The sequence below is a fragment of the Camelus bactrianus genome, chromosome 23 (assembly GCF_048773025.1).
Source record: "Camelus bactrianus isolate YW-2024 breed Bactrian camel chromosome 23, ASM4877302v1, whole genome shotgun sequence".
Taxonomy (NCBI): domain Eukaryota; kingdom Metazoa; phylum Chordata; class Mammalia; order Artiodactyla; family Camelidae; genus Camelus; species Camelus bactrianus.
This window is the reverse complement of record NC_133561.1, coordinates 37838776-37852459: the sequence shown is the minus strand read 5'-3', so window position 1 is coordinate 37852459 and position 13684 is coordinate 37838776. Positions and strand designations below refer to the sequence as shown.

General features: G+C 37.4%; 2 pseudogenes; one reads left to right on the top strand and one right to left on the bottom strand.

Annotated features, from left to right (window-relative positions):
* The first annotated feature begins 6713 nt into the window (after positions 1-6713).
* On the top strand, positions 6714-7623 carry LOC141574852 (olfactory receptor 4C3D-like; annotated as a pseudogene).
* Positions 7624-10512: 2889 nt separating this feature from the next.
* Positions 10513-11442, bottom strand: LOC141574816 (olfactory receptor 4C6-like; annotated as a pseudogene).
* Between the last annotated feature and the right edge of the window lie 2242 nt (positions 11443-13684).

The window sequence follows — 13684 nt, the reverse complement described above, 5'->3', positions numbered from 1 at the left end:
ATGTTATTAACTGACTTAGCAAAGTAAATAAAATTACTATACAATTCTTAATTCTCCTGAGAGAGGAGATGAGAAATTCTCAGAGGAAGAAGATGCCATCTTACAAATTCCCAAGTGTATTTTGAAACCGTTATTCAATGCCTCCACAAATTAAGATGAGAAATAGTCTTCTGAAAGCCTTTGTTGAAGGATAAATGTTAGAGAAATATCTGGCTAATTATTTGGTAAGTTTTTATGTGGGAGGTAATGTGGAGCCAAGATCAAGATCAAGACTTGAGGTCAGACTGTCATGAATTATATCTTCAGGTCTGCCCCTTATTAACTGTATGTCCTGTGATGCAAGGCTTGACTTCTCCTTGTCTCAATTTTCTTATTTTCCAACCACATGTAACAGAAATAATGCAGCATTTTATTAGAACCTCTCTTGTTTTACAGTGACTGAAAACTTTCCTTTTTAATTATAGAACTGTATAATGTGTCTGTGTATATAAGCAGTTGTTACTCAGAAAGCTGTGTGGCTTGTTGGTATCAAGGATGATGTGGAATATATTATAGAAAAAAACATATTTGCCAATGTTCCCTTGGCACACACCTGACATACCCAATATTTAAAATTATATTGGATTTCTTATTTTGTTTGGTAAAAGTTGTCAGTGATTATAAAAATTGATTTTACTGTACTAAGACTGACATGAAAAATTTAAAGTGTAATCAAATTGTCACAACAGCATTATAAAGTTAAAATTTAGTGTTCTTATTTTACAAAAAAAAAGAAAGCAAGATCAGAAAAGTTAAATTACTAGATCATAGAACATGAAAGTCAGCTTTGAGCCCAAACACTCTTACTCCCCATCCTGTGATCTTTTCATTATACAGAATTTTGGAGGGCTAGAATTTGATTACATTTTGGTATATAAATATATTTTTGATTATATACCATAGGAAGTTGCACTATATTATACTAGCTATTATTAGTAGCAATTAAATGCAGATGTTTTTCAAGAGCAGATAGTAAAATATATTTGTAAAACAATTTTGGCTTTACATTTATTTCTTTGAATCTAGAATCATTTTTGAAAACTGCTTTAGGAGGGTGTTTATGATAGATATAAAAAAAAGGAATATTTAATCCACAGTTGATCAAAAAAGTATTTCTCAGATAACTTACCTAAGTCATTAGACTCTATTGTGAATTAGTTTGTCTCTTTTCAAAAATGAAGTTTGCTACCAAAATACGTGTGTGTGTATATGCCATAGAGATGTGTTTATAGTTTTCTCTCTTGACAAAAGGATTCAGCCTTCCACTTCACGGATACCATATGTTTTATTGAAAACATCAATGGACTCTTTGATGTAACAATATTTAGCAAGTATACTATGAATAAAAACATGATGGAGTGTAGGAGCACTAGCTTTAGGATCAGCAGATGCCCGTTTTATTTCACACTAAGCCATTATCTTCTCCCACAATCTGGAACAGCTTCCCCAATTTCTAGAAGTACTTAACTTAGGTAAATTGGAAGGTGTTTCCAAGTTCTGTGACCTGCCCAAGCCAATATATTTATTGCAATAAGTGTTGTCATATTTGCTTCTACTTAAATTAGAAGTAAAACTGGAAGAGTTATGACACCGCAGTCTGCTTCCCAAAGCTTTTCTCTTGCTTGTGAACAGTCTTGCAGACGTCCTTTTGGGTACAGTTGTCTCTGGATTGGACTAAGACAACAGGAGCTCTGCTCTTAGAAGTGTTTCCTTATTTTAAGAACATGCTTTTTTATACCTAGTGAAATGCATGAACCTGCTGTCAAAACACTTTGTCGGGTATTTATTTGTTTTTTGTGAAATTATTCCCTGAACCTGTTGGACATTAAACCATAATTCACCTAGTTTCTGATCAACTGTGATAAGATCTCTATATAATTTCTTCTGCTTTCTTTCTGATTTACCTTTCAAGTTTGAAACCCTGTGTCTCTCCAGGGCTTTAAACAACTCTGGCCTTGGATTTGTATTCTGGATACAGACTTTCCTGGTACAGCTCCAGGAATTCCTCTTTTGAAAAATGATTTTCAGAGACAATCCTCACTGCTTTACACTGAACTCTGCTCTTCTTCCATGTCGTGCTTCTCTAGGGCTTGGAGAGCTAGACTAGACAGGGGTTGGGGTTCTAAAGCAATCTCTTGCCCCAAACTGTAGCTATTTAAGTAGAGGCTGGAAGGTCACTTAATCTGTCACTGTGAATGGATGTCTGAGGGAGCCCATGATTGGGTTAACAAATTGTAACAGATCCCAGCCACTTATCTCCTTAAAGAAAATGTGCTTAGCAACTGCCTTGAGGTTTTAGAAATGACCCAGGCCCCTGGCTATAAACAATGGGTGTGCCTGCTGTTAGTCTTCTATCCCCAAAACAGCCTTGGGCTGGAATGGAAAACAAGTTATAAAAAGCTGCAGACTCAGAGGTGAGAAGGCTGGGTAGCCAATGCCGGGTAAGATCCCCTGAGGGGGCAACCTAAGACAGGCACAGCCACCTGAGTCCAAGTTGTCAAGCAGCTGATTCTCATACGTTCCGCCCTGATAAGCTGAAAGGCTCAACGTGAACATGATTCACCAAAAAGGGTCTTCTGACCTTGAGCCAAACACCAACAATAAACAAAGCCTTTGTACTCATTGTGATCCCACCCTGTCCTTCCCTAAATTCCTGCATTCCTCCTTTGACTGTACTCAATAAATATGAGAGATTTGAGAAGCTCTGGAGTTGGCTCCCAACTCTCTCTTGCTCTCTTGAATTTTCCACAGAGTCTTGAGTAATTCATTCCATCTCGGAGGGACTTCTGCTGGCCAGAACCCACAACTGGTGATGAACCCACAGATGTCAAGCTTTTATGAGGTTGGGAATGATGACTCTGTACATGCCAATTCTCTGGTCTGATTCTAGTTTTCATTCCAGAATTAAAACACTAGTTCAAGTAGAAAAACACTTTCACACTGACACTTCCACAAAATCCATATTCCTTATAGATCTTTAGGTAATTTCACATCCTCATTCAGTCTTTGACATCTATCATTACACATATTATTACAGCATTACACTATTAAAGTGCCTAGTCAAACTAAGTTTAGTCATGTGGCTTCAGTTTTCTTAAACTCTTTTCCTTCATGGCACATCCTGCTGATAGTGACCACATCCTCTAGACCCAATCCAGAGCTATGCACAATTTATTTTCCTTCTTATTAAAAAAAGCATACTTTAACATGTTGAGTGAGTGTAGTTCTATATAGGAATATTCCTGCATTGAATTGGTTGAATTTATTTACAAAATAGTTTCAAATATTCAAATTTATTTATTTTAGTAGGTAATTGTAATAGATCTTACTGTTGGTGGCAGCTTAACAACATCAGGACAATTTCACTGTAAAGCAATAATTTAAAGATAAGAATCCTGGCCCAGGGTTTAGTGGTCTGGTTTCTTATTTCCCCTTGCCAAATGGTTTTCTTATTCAATGTCTTATATTTTCTTGTTATAAATTGTGAATATTATTGCCAATTTTTTCAGTTTCCATAGGTCTATCATGAGATTAAATGACAAAATTGCATTTTACCATCTCCAAATATAATTGAAAAATTGAATTATTTTCACCATTATCATGTTAATCTAATTCCAGCATTAACACAAGATATGACCACTTTAAAAAACTACTGTAAACTTTACCAGGTCGAAAGTGCCATAATTATAATAGTGTTCATAATTATCACTTGTACATCTAAAAACAATATTTAAAAATTATGATTAGAATGAATGGTAGATCAACTAAAATGAAATACTATCCTGAAAAATTTTAAATTCAGATAGTTACCTACCTAAATGATTAGTTTATACAATAGTCAATATTTGGACTCCAAATTATGCTCATTTGTCATCAAATGCCTAAATTCAAAATTGTTCAAACTGATGATGTTTTTCTCTTGTCATAGTGTTTTGCTTTCATGCAGGTTTAAGGAGGAGTTCAAAAATAACATGAATGCTCTAAGAGTTCTCTGAAATTCAGTTAAATGCAATAATTAGGTTGTTGGCAAGATCTACTAATGGTGGTGAAGTACCCCTGAGGTCCAATTAGCCACAGATAAAAACTTCACAGAACTGGGCTACAAGCAGAAAATGTGGTAGCACTTTTAGGTTTCAAGAGAAATGCCTTATCCAAAGGTCCTGCTTACAAATCAGCAAAGACACATATTATAGCTGAGCTATGTGGCATTTTTAATCTTACAATTTTACTTCTTTCTTGGTGAGCTAACAGCTGCCTGGCACCCTGGCCATAGAACTATGTCAGACAACTTCATAGGTAAGGTTTTTTTTGTTTTTGTTTTTGTTTCTGTTTTTCCCCCAGGATATCATATAATCATAGGCTTTCAAGATTAAATGGATCTTACAAGTTTTATGATCACCCCTCATCTTCACCAATCTATGATTTCAATCTCTCTTCAGCATGAAAACATCAAGAAAGACTCAATTACACTAACATCAATTTATAAATAAAATATTTTTTCTCAGTGAGAGATATTTAAGTTATGATAATAATATAATTAGAATTAAATTAGTTAGAATTATTATATAATTCAAATTCACATCCCAAATTTTCCTTACTTAAGAAAACAATGTAAGAATTTTCCTATGATACAACACAAGATTTAAACATCTCTGTTAAAAAGTACAAATGAATCAAGGAGATGCACTATATTTTAATCATCCAACCCGCCAATATTGAATATTCCATGTAGTTTCTAAATTTTTCACAGCTCTTAAAAATAGTGTTGATCATGTCTATAAATAATGACATTTCTCTTCTAAAAATATTTTCCTTTAGGGCTTATTCCTAGAAAGAGTTCTGTGGAGCCAAAGGAAAAAGGAAAAAATAATTTTCATTTCTTCCTAGGTATTCCTAAATCACTTTTATTAATTATGTCTAATTCTTACTCTATGCACACTCCTCTTGTTTCCTCTCTGCTGAGGGATCCCACATCACAACAAGGGCATGTACTGCAGCTGCTGCACTTTGTTTCCAGATATGTGTAAGGTTTTCATTTTGGATAATTAAAAAAATAAAGCTTTCAAAATGTATCATTCAAAGGAAAAGATATTTTTGGTCAAATACATTTTATTATGTTTATGTTTTCCCTCTTCTTTGGGAAAACTTTGTCCCCAAATTTCCTCATTGTATTAGTAATGCCGTGTCCTGTAACCAGGAATGATGGATGATGGATGCTGCGGGAAGGTGGGAGACGGAGGAATGTGAATGCCTGTCGCAGAAACATAAAGGGGTGGGAAGGTCACTCACATCATGGAGGGATGAGTTGCTGCTCTTTGGTAGTGAAATTTCAGGCATCATTGGCATTTAAGAGGAATACTTTTCATGATTGTGTGAACAAACATACATTAATATATGTCTAGGAAATATGTGTTGAATGAGTGAACTTGTAGTAGGTATTTACAGTAAGTAAGAGATTTTACATGTCTGTGTTGTGCGTGTTTTTACACATATATGTATATTGTCTATCTCTCTGTTGTATCTAGCAGACTATTTCATTTTTTATTATTTTTAGAATTTTGAAAATTGGGATTCCCTTTGTGTGACAGATCCTGTGTACTGAACACCTATGCAAGAGTTTGTTTTTTTTTTCCAAGTCTACAAAGGCTGTAAATTCACTGAATATGCCAATATTAAATTGTGTGTGGAACAGAATTTTGAAGAATAAGAATTATCAGTTAAAAAACACTATAATTATCTTGAGAGTAAAATGATCCAGTAACTTACTCTTAACTAGAGATGATTCATATTTTCATATTTACCCTATAAATGTGTTAGAAACTATTAAACTGGAATACAGCTTCTTTTCAGATTTTTATTTATGTTTCTCATAGAGAAGATAAACAATGATAAACAGAGCAGGGGACAAACACACTTTAATTCCTGGTAGGTCTGTGGTCTGGGAAGCAGTCGCATTCTTACCCATGGAGAATGGCGATTCTCTAAGCACTTACTAATCACCTAATAGGTTTCAGGAACTGCAGGCAGTGGGCCAGGCACTGCGGTCGGCTGAGTGACAAGACTCACATGAATAGTATATGTATTATGGGAGGTACCCAGGGAGGGTATGTCAACAACAACATATACACTTCCCTAAATGGCCTGCTTATGGTAGATATTCACTGCCACTGTCTTTCTTTCCAGTTAGAGCTGAGGGTTCAAATGTAAATTCTCATGAAAGATGGAATACATCTTACCTGTGTTCAGCACCTCTCAGCTTACAGACCCATCTGAGATTTACAGTTTGTAACCTCACAGACGCAGAGGAGGGCTCGGGATCATGGGACACAGAGCTGACATACCAGAGTAGCATGGAGTTGGAACCAGAAAGAGAATCCAGATCTCACGAGGACAGCCCAGGTTTTTCTCAGTAAATTTCCCATCAATTGTTGCCCTATAGAGGTTTTACAGGTGACAGGTATGAGGTGTCTGAAGAGAAGGAAACATCATGGAGGATGTAAGAGAGAACTGAAACAAGCACCAAGGCAGGAGTGTCAGGGCCACGCTCCACAGGTACAGTGACTGCTCTGTTTTTGCACCAAGGTATTCAGACCATGATCTTTTCATGATTAATGAATATCTTTCCTTATTTCTTTTCTAGGTAAGTCAGGTTCCACGAAGGTGTTACTTGCTGAATGGATCTCCTTACGCCTCCCAACAATGTGACAGAATTTGTTCTCTTGGGACTCAGACAAGACCCACACTTGCAGAAAATAGTCTTCACCATCTTTCTGTTTACTTTCCTATTTACCCTGCTGGCCAGTCTGCTCATTGTCATTACCATCTCCCTCAGCCCCACACTTTCAACTCCCTTGTATTAATTTTTCAATTGTTTGTCTTAGATGCCTCCCTCACTTCTGTCACAACCCCCAAAATGCTCATTGACCTGCTGCACCAGAGGAAAATCATCTCCTGGGGTGGCTGCCTGACCCAGCTCTTTTTGGAACACTTCCTGGGAGGCTCAGAAGTCATCATACTGGTTGTCATGGCCTATGATCACTATGTGGCCATTGGCATGCTTCTGCACTACACGACCATCATGTGACAGAGGATCTGCCAGCTCCTGGTGGTGATGGCCTGGACTGGGGAGATTGTGCATGCTACTCTGCAGATTCTTTCTGCAGATGACTTGACCTTCTGTGGTCCCAATGTCATTGACCACTTCATGTGTGAGTTCTTCTCACTGTTGAAACTTGCCTGCAGCGACCCCTACAGGCTTGGAGTGGCGGTGGCAGCCAACAGTGGGGGCATGTGCTTACTGATTTTTTTCATGCTACGCATCTCCTACATAGTCACCTGAGCTCCCTGAAATCCCATGGCTCTGCAGGATGGCACAAGGCACTCTCTACATGAGGTTCCCACTTTGCAGCAGTGGTGCTCTATTTTGTCCCTTGTATTTTCACCTACAAATGTCCTGTGGACACATACCTGGTAGACAAGTTGGTGAGTGTGTTCTATTCAGTCCTTACTCCCATGTTAAATCCCATCATTTACACAGTGAGAAACTCAGAAGTGAAAAATGCCATGAGGAGTTTGTTGAAGTAGAGAGTAACTTAGGCTGTTCATGATGCCAAAGAAATAATGATTTACATAGGGAGGATTATACCTGTTGAAAATTGTGAAAAAGAAAAATTAAGGAAGTTTGCAGATCACTGAGAAAAAAGGCCTAGGAACTAGCATTTCTTGACTATTTAGTAATGGGTAGGCATTTATTCTGATAACTTGTACTTTACCAAGACTTCAATATTCATGGTCGTAGCTTCTTAATAGCCCATGGAGAGAACAATCATCAACCCTTAGTAATGATTGTAGCATATGCTTTTTTCTCCAGAATCTTCCTGTTATGTTACCAAATTCTTAGTATATGTTACTTGGATGAAATTAGCTTTTCCATAGGACCTTCATCTAAGAACTCTTGTTTTTGCTTAGCCTTTGGCAAAACCAATAAGGGATAAAAATTCTTATACAGACACACAGGGAAGGGACAGTTGCTTGAAAGAATCACATCTGATTTTTTTATCCCTTCTTAATGAATTTACAAAACCAAAAAGAGAAACATACCCAAATGGAGGAAAGAATAATTCAAAATCCATCTCTAATTCTTTTCTTGGCACAAAAGTAGCCAGAAATTTTGAAGTTACTCTTTTTATATTGAAGTATAGTTAGTTTACAGTGGTTCAGTTTCTGGTGTTCAGTATAATGTTTCAGTCATACATATCCATAAATGTATTTGTTTCCATATTCTTTCCTAACTATCCCTATGGCTCACAATTTGTCATGAATTTAAAGATTTTTTTTTTCAGTGTAAATACTTGTGGAGCCATTTGAAACAAGAAGGGTAAACTTTTTTTCATCCAAATTCAACAAAAAATGAATATAGTTAGGTTCCAAAGCTATTGATCTGTAGGTCTGATACACATTTTTACGCTAAATGAACAACTTAGTATCTATCAGGCATATCCACCTCAGTTGTTTCATCCACATATTAAGCCTGTTGTTGCATTATTAATATGAACATTTTACACTGAAGCACATTGAAGCCAGAGAGGTTTCAGTAACTTACTTGCCTTTACTAATTTACTTACACACGCTTACCCCATATAGTGTGTCAGGGACTATTACAATGAAATGCACCTTCTTTTCAAAAGTTTCAGCTACAAACTTGCAATCTAGGTCTTAAAAACTCAGTCTTACTGTCTTTCAAGTGAAACACAATTGTCTGTGGTATATTTAGGTCTATATATAAGAAAATTGTATACAATACAATTAAAATATAGTACTCTGCTGGCATCAATTTCATTCATTAAACTTTCTGAACTTATTACTTCACATATTAAACAAATATAAAGTCAAGGACCTCACTCCAAGGTTCTTCCTCATATTTTCATTATGTAATTATAATAAAGGTCATCCTAAGGGTTTTCTAAAGACTCAAGTCATTACACTAACATGAATTTAGTCTTTATGGTGGAAAAGAAATAAAGAAATTTAGGACTAAAATGAATCTTTACTTTGAAGTATTTTTAAGTGTATTGTGAAGTTTCTTCTATAATTGAAAATTAAAGGGCAACTAGAAGCGAACTACAAAAGCTTTTCACACCATGTTTCCCATCTCCTCTATAGCACAAAAGTTAGAGTTATCCTGTGTTCCTAAAACATTTTTGTCTTTGGGTCATTTTTAAGAGACAACAACATTCATGCTCTCTGGGGGCTCAAGGAGGACTACAAATATCAGCATTACAGGATCTAAGCCCTGTGTACATTTCTGATCTTGCTCCTTGCCACATCATGCCTGGATCATTGTGTCCCATCCATTCTGGTATTTCATAGTTCCTTGGAAATGCCATGGTATTTCTTGCATTAGAGTCTTTTCTCTCTAGAGTCTTCATCCCACTGATCCTCATATGGCTGTTTCATTTTGACCATGTTTTGTCAATTATTGGTGCTCATCAGTATTAAGCTTATTAATTAATATATTTCATAACATTTCCTAAGAGAACCTCAACAGAGTTCAAAGTCAGCTGAAACATTACCTGCTAATAGAATCCTTCTCTGACTATCCAATATGAAGTATGTTCCATGAAATAAACACAGCCTTCCATTTCCACAAACTCTGTACTTATGGCCAGTTTCTGCCTTTTGGTTTTCCTTTGTTTATTTTTCATTTTATTGATTGCCTTCTTTTTTCCCACATAACCACTTGAATTTGGCTATTTGAATTTGGTTATTTGGCTTCTTGTATTCTATAATCATTCAACAGGTATTTATTGAAAACTAAAACAAATGCCATGCATAAATAAAATTTCCTCTTTTGTAGTTGTCCAATCTAGACAGAGATAGAAATTAAAAAAATCCAATGATAATTATACACAAATAACTTTTGGTCATTGTTACTAATGAGACAAAGAAGATGTAGACATAGAGAGTAATGGTAAGAGTAGAAGAATCATTGACTTGACTCATGGCGGGATGCTCTCTGAGGGAATGTCAATCTCTTAACCTGGGACCAGAAGCTAGAGACAAACAACCACTTGAGTAGGTGATGACTTGTTTTCAGAGAGAGAAGCAACAGCCCTGAGGTGAGAAAAGGCTTTATCAGCTCTAAGGGCAGACGGAAAAAAACCCAACATTTCTGGTACATGGTGAGGGGTGGGGGAAGCACTCAAGATGTGGTTGGAGAATTACAGGTAGCAGAGAGATTAACTAGGAGATTCTAGGACAAGTCAGGAGGTTCTAAGGGCAATGGGAGGCCAAGGAAGGATGTGAAGCAGTAGAGTACCATAATCCTTCCATTTTAAACACCCTAAATCATAAATCACATTTATATTTTTAAGAGATCCCTCTGGCTGTTGGTGGAGAATAGTTTTACTTTTTACATCTTTCAAAAAGAATGACTTCTTCTTACAGGAAATACGTGATTTGCTCAGCATGTGATCACTTGCCAACCGAAGGATTTCCTTGTTTCATCCACAGTTTTCTCATGGCATTTTTCACCTCTGCATTCTTCAGGGTGTAGATCAAGGGATTTAACGTGGGTGTGATGATGGAATTGAATACAACCATTGCCTTGTCTGTGGGGTAGGTGGCCACAGGCCTCACATACAAGAAAATGCATGGCACAAAGGACATGACGACCACCATGAGGTGGGAACCACAGGTGGAAAGAGCTTTGCATCACCCTTCAGAGCTGCAGGACTTCAGGGAGCAGAGGATGACCACATAGGAAGTGATGAGGATAAGGAAGATGGCCACACACATCACCCCACTTTTGAGGATGACCAAAAGGCTCAGGATGTGGGCATCCATCCAGGCCAGTTTCAACAATGGAAACAAATCACACATAAAGTGGTTTATGACATTGGGGCCACAGAAGGATACTTGAAAGATGAAGAGAAGCTGTATAACTGCATGGAAAAATCCCTCCAGCCAGGCCCCTTCCAGCAAGAGGCAGCAAACCAGACTTCATGATGGTCATGTAGTGCAGCAGCTTACAGATGGCCACGTAGAGTTCATAGGCCATGACAATGAGAAGGATGATCCCACTCCACCAAAGAAGTGCTCTGCAAAGAGCTGGGTCATGCAGCCTTTGAGGGAGATGACAGTGCTCTCAGAGAGGGAGTCCACAATCATCTTGTGGGCAATGACAGAAGAGAAGGTGGCATCCATGAGGGACAAGGAGGTAAGAAAAAAATACATAGGGGACCTCAGACTCTGATCTGTGACCATGGTTACCACAATGAGGAGGTTTCCCAAGATGGTGAACACATACATGATTAGAAACACAGCAGAGAGTATTTTCCTCAGCTCTGGATTCTTTGTAATGCCCAAAAGGATGAATTCAGTCACATTGTTTTGATTTTCCATGTATCAGATGATGATATAAGCCCCAGTTGAGAGTTATAAACCTGAAAAAGAAGCATACCATTTATAATTAGTGATTATTTGGCTTCATGTATTTCCAGGATCTCGGGGAATTTATGTTTTCTTCTTCTTCTTCTTCTTCTTCTTCTTCTTCTTCTTCTTCTTCTTCTTCTTCTTCTTCTTCTTCTTCTTCTTCTTCTTCTTCTTCTTCTTCTTCTTCTTCTTCTTCTTCTTCTTCTTCTTCTTCTTCTTCTTCTTCTTCTTCTTCTTCTTCTTCTTCTTCTTCTTTTCCTTCTCCTTCTCTTCCTCCTCCCCCTCCTCCTCCTCCTCCTCCTCCTCCTTCTTCTTCTTTTTCTTCTTCTTCATTTATTCACCATCTAAGCATTTGTCCTTTAATAACATGCTAAATAAAGAGCTTAAAAGAGAGCTAGTTCACTAAGGCTAGGATCTCCCCAGGCCTTTTCTTCTCTCTCTTTAAATGGTGCTTCCATGTGAAATACATTTTTCCTCCTTTTATTGTTATCATTTATAGCCAACATTTTAAAGCACCTACTTTGCTCCAGGCACTAGAATAACCCTAAGACTGACTCTTTTACAGATGAGGCAACTGCTTCTCAGAGAGTTCAGGAAACTTGATGAGGGCTGCATAGCTAGTGGGTAGCGAGGCTGGAAAGTGAGCCACATTTTCTGACTCTAGAATCAGTGCCTTCAAACATCAGTATTGCTTCTCTAGTAATTACACTGTGAGTTTATCATTTACCAATCTCCATGCTAAGTATGTTACAATGTATTATCCTGTTTTATCTTCAATAAACATGAAGTGGATTATTCTTCTGGGTTCTTTTCCAAGCAATGTGACAATTTTTCATAATTTTGTGCTATGCTCCTAAACATGAAATGATCAAAATACATTGAAAACCAATGATAATATCATTTCTGACTAATAAAGTGTCCATTGATGAAAATTACAAAGTATGATGATTCAGCAAAGACCCAGGTCACAATGTAATTGACTCAAACCTGAATCAATCCAGGTCATTCCTTTCAGTTTCTCTGTTCTCTACATGGAGCAAAGGACTCTGGAACACAGTAGTGACAACAATTCAATAATTAGACTCACTAACTGTGCTGCCAAGCAGTGTCAAGTATGATGCAGGTATTACCTCATTTAAACTTCATGGTACCATATGAAGTGGGCACTGGTACTACACCGATTTTAAAGAACAATCGAGGTCTTGGCAAGTTAAATCTCTTTCATAAGATTATACAACTAGTGTGCTACAGAGCTGGCATTTTGATCACAAAGCTCAAATGCTTAACTGCTATTTTCTGCCCCTGGAAGAGAGAAAAGATTATGTGGGGTTTCAGGATAGTTACTATGGCAACCTAGAAGAAAGTTACAATGAAAACATACTTTCTATTTGTGAGATTTCTAAGCAGAGGTGGGCTGCCTCATCTCAGGAATTTTGCAAATAGCGTAGCTTTACATTGATCTTTGGACTGTATCACTCTGAGTGATGAGAGGTCAGCCATGCTATTCAACAACCCCACCACCACCTCCACCCCGTACACAAAATGCAGAGTGTCCACAGTAGACTATGGGAGTAAAATTTTATTCATGTTACTTAACCTTCTCCTCTCCGTCCCAGCTCGAGAACTGAGATTATTCTTAGAAAAGCCTTTGTGCATCATAAGGAACACTGGCTCAGGAGTCAGGAAGGGAGAAGTGGGTCTTATCCCAAATCATGTCACTAACCTAGTCTATTAGTTTCCTCACTTGCATGTAAGGATGGTTCCCTAGCTGAGTAGCAACAGAAGGAACTCTGTTCTCTTCATACACAAACATTCAACTCTTAATTACATTCATTATTTATGCCTCTGGGTAAGATTTCCTTAAAGAGGTGATTCATTTCATGCTAAAAAAAAAAAAAAAAAAGGAAGCCAGGGCTCTAAGTATTAACTCATGCCCCATCTGCTTGGAACTTACAGTGATTCCTACCTGACATTCAACATTTCTCTCCAGAACCCCATCCCTTAATTATTCAACTTTATTTCTGTTTTCCTTACTTTATTTATTTCACTGTCATCCCACTCACTTCCTGCCAGTCTCATCACTTCTTTTCACATCTGCCTTTCTGTGTCCAGGGAACATCACTGGATACAGATAGAACAAACATACCCCTAAATCACAGCCAGGCCACTGGCAGGCTTAGTACATAATCTCAGCCTCCCCAGTCCTCAATTC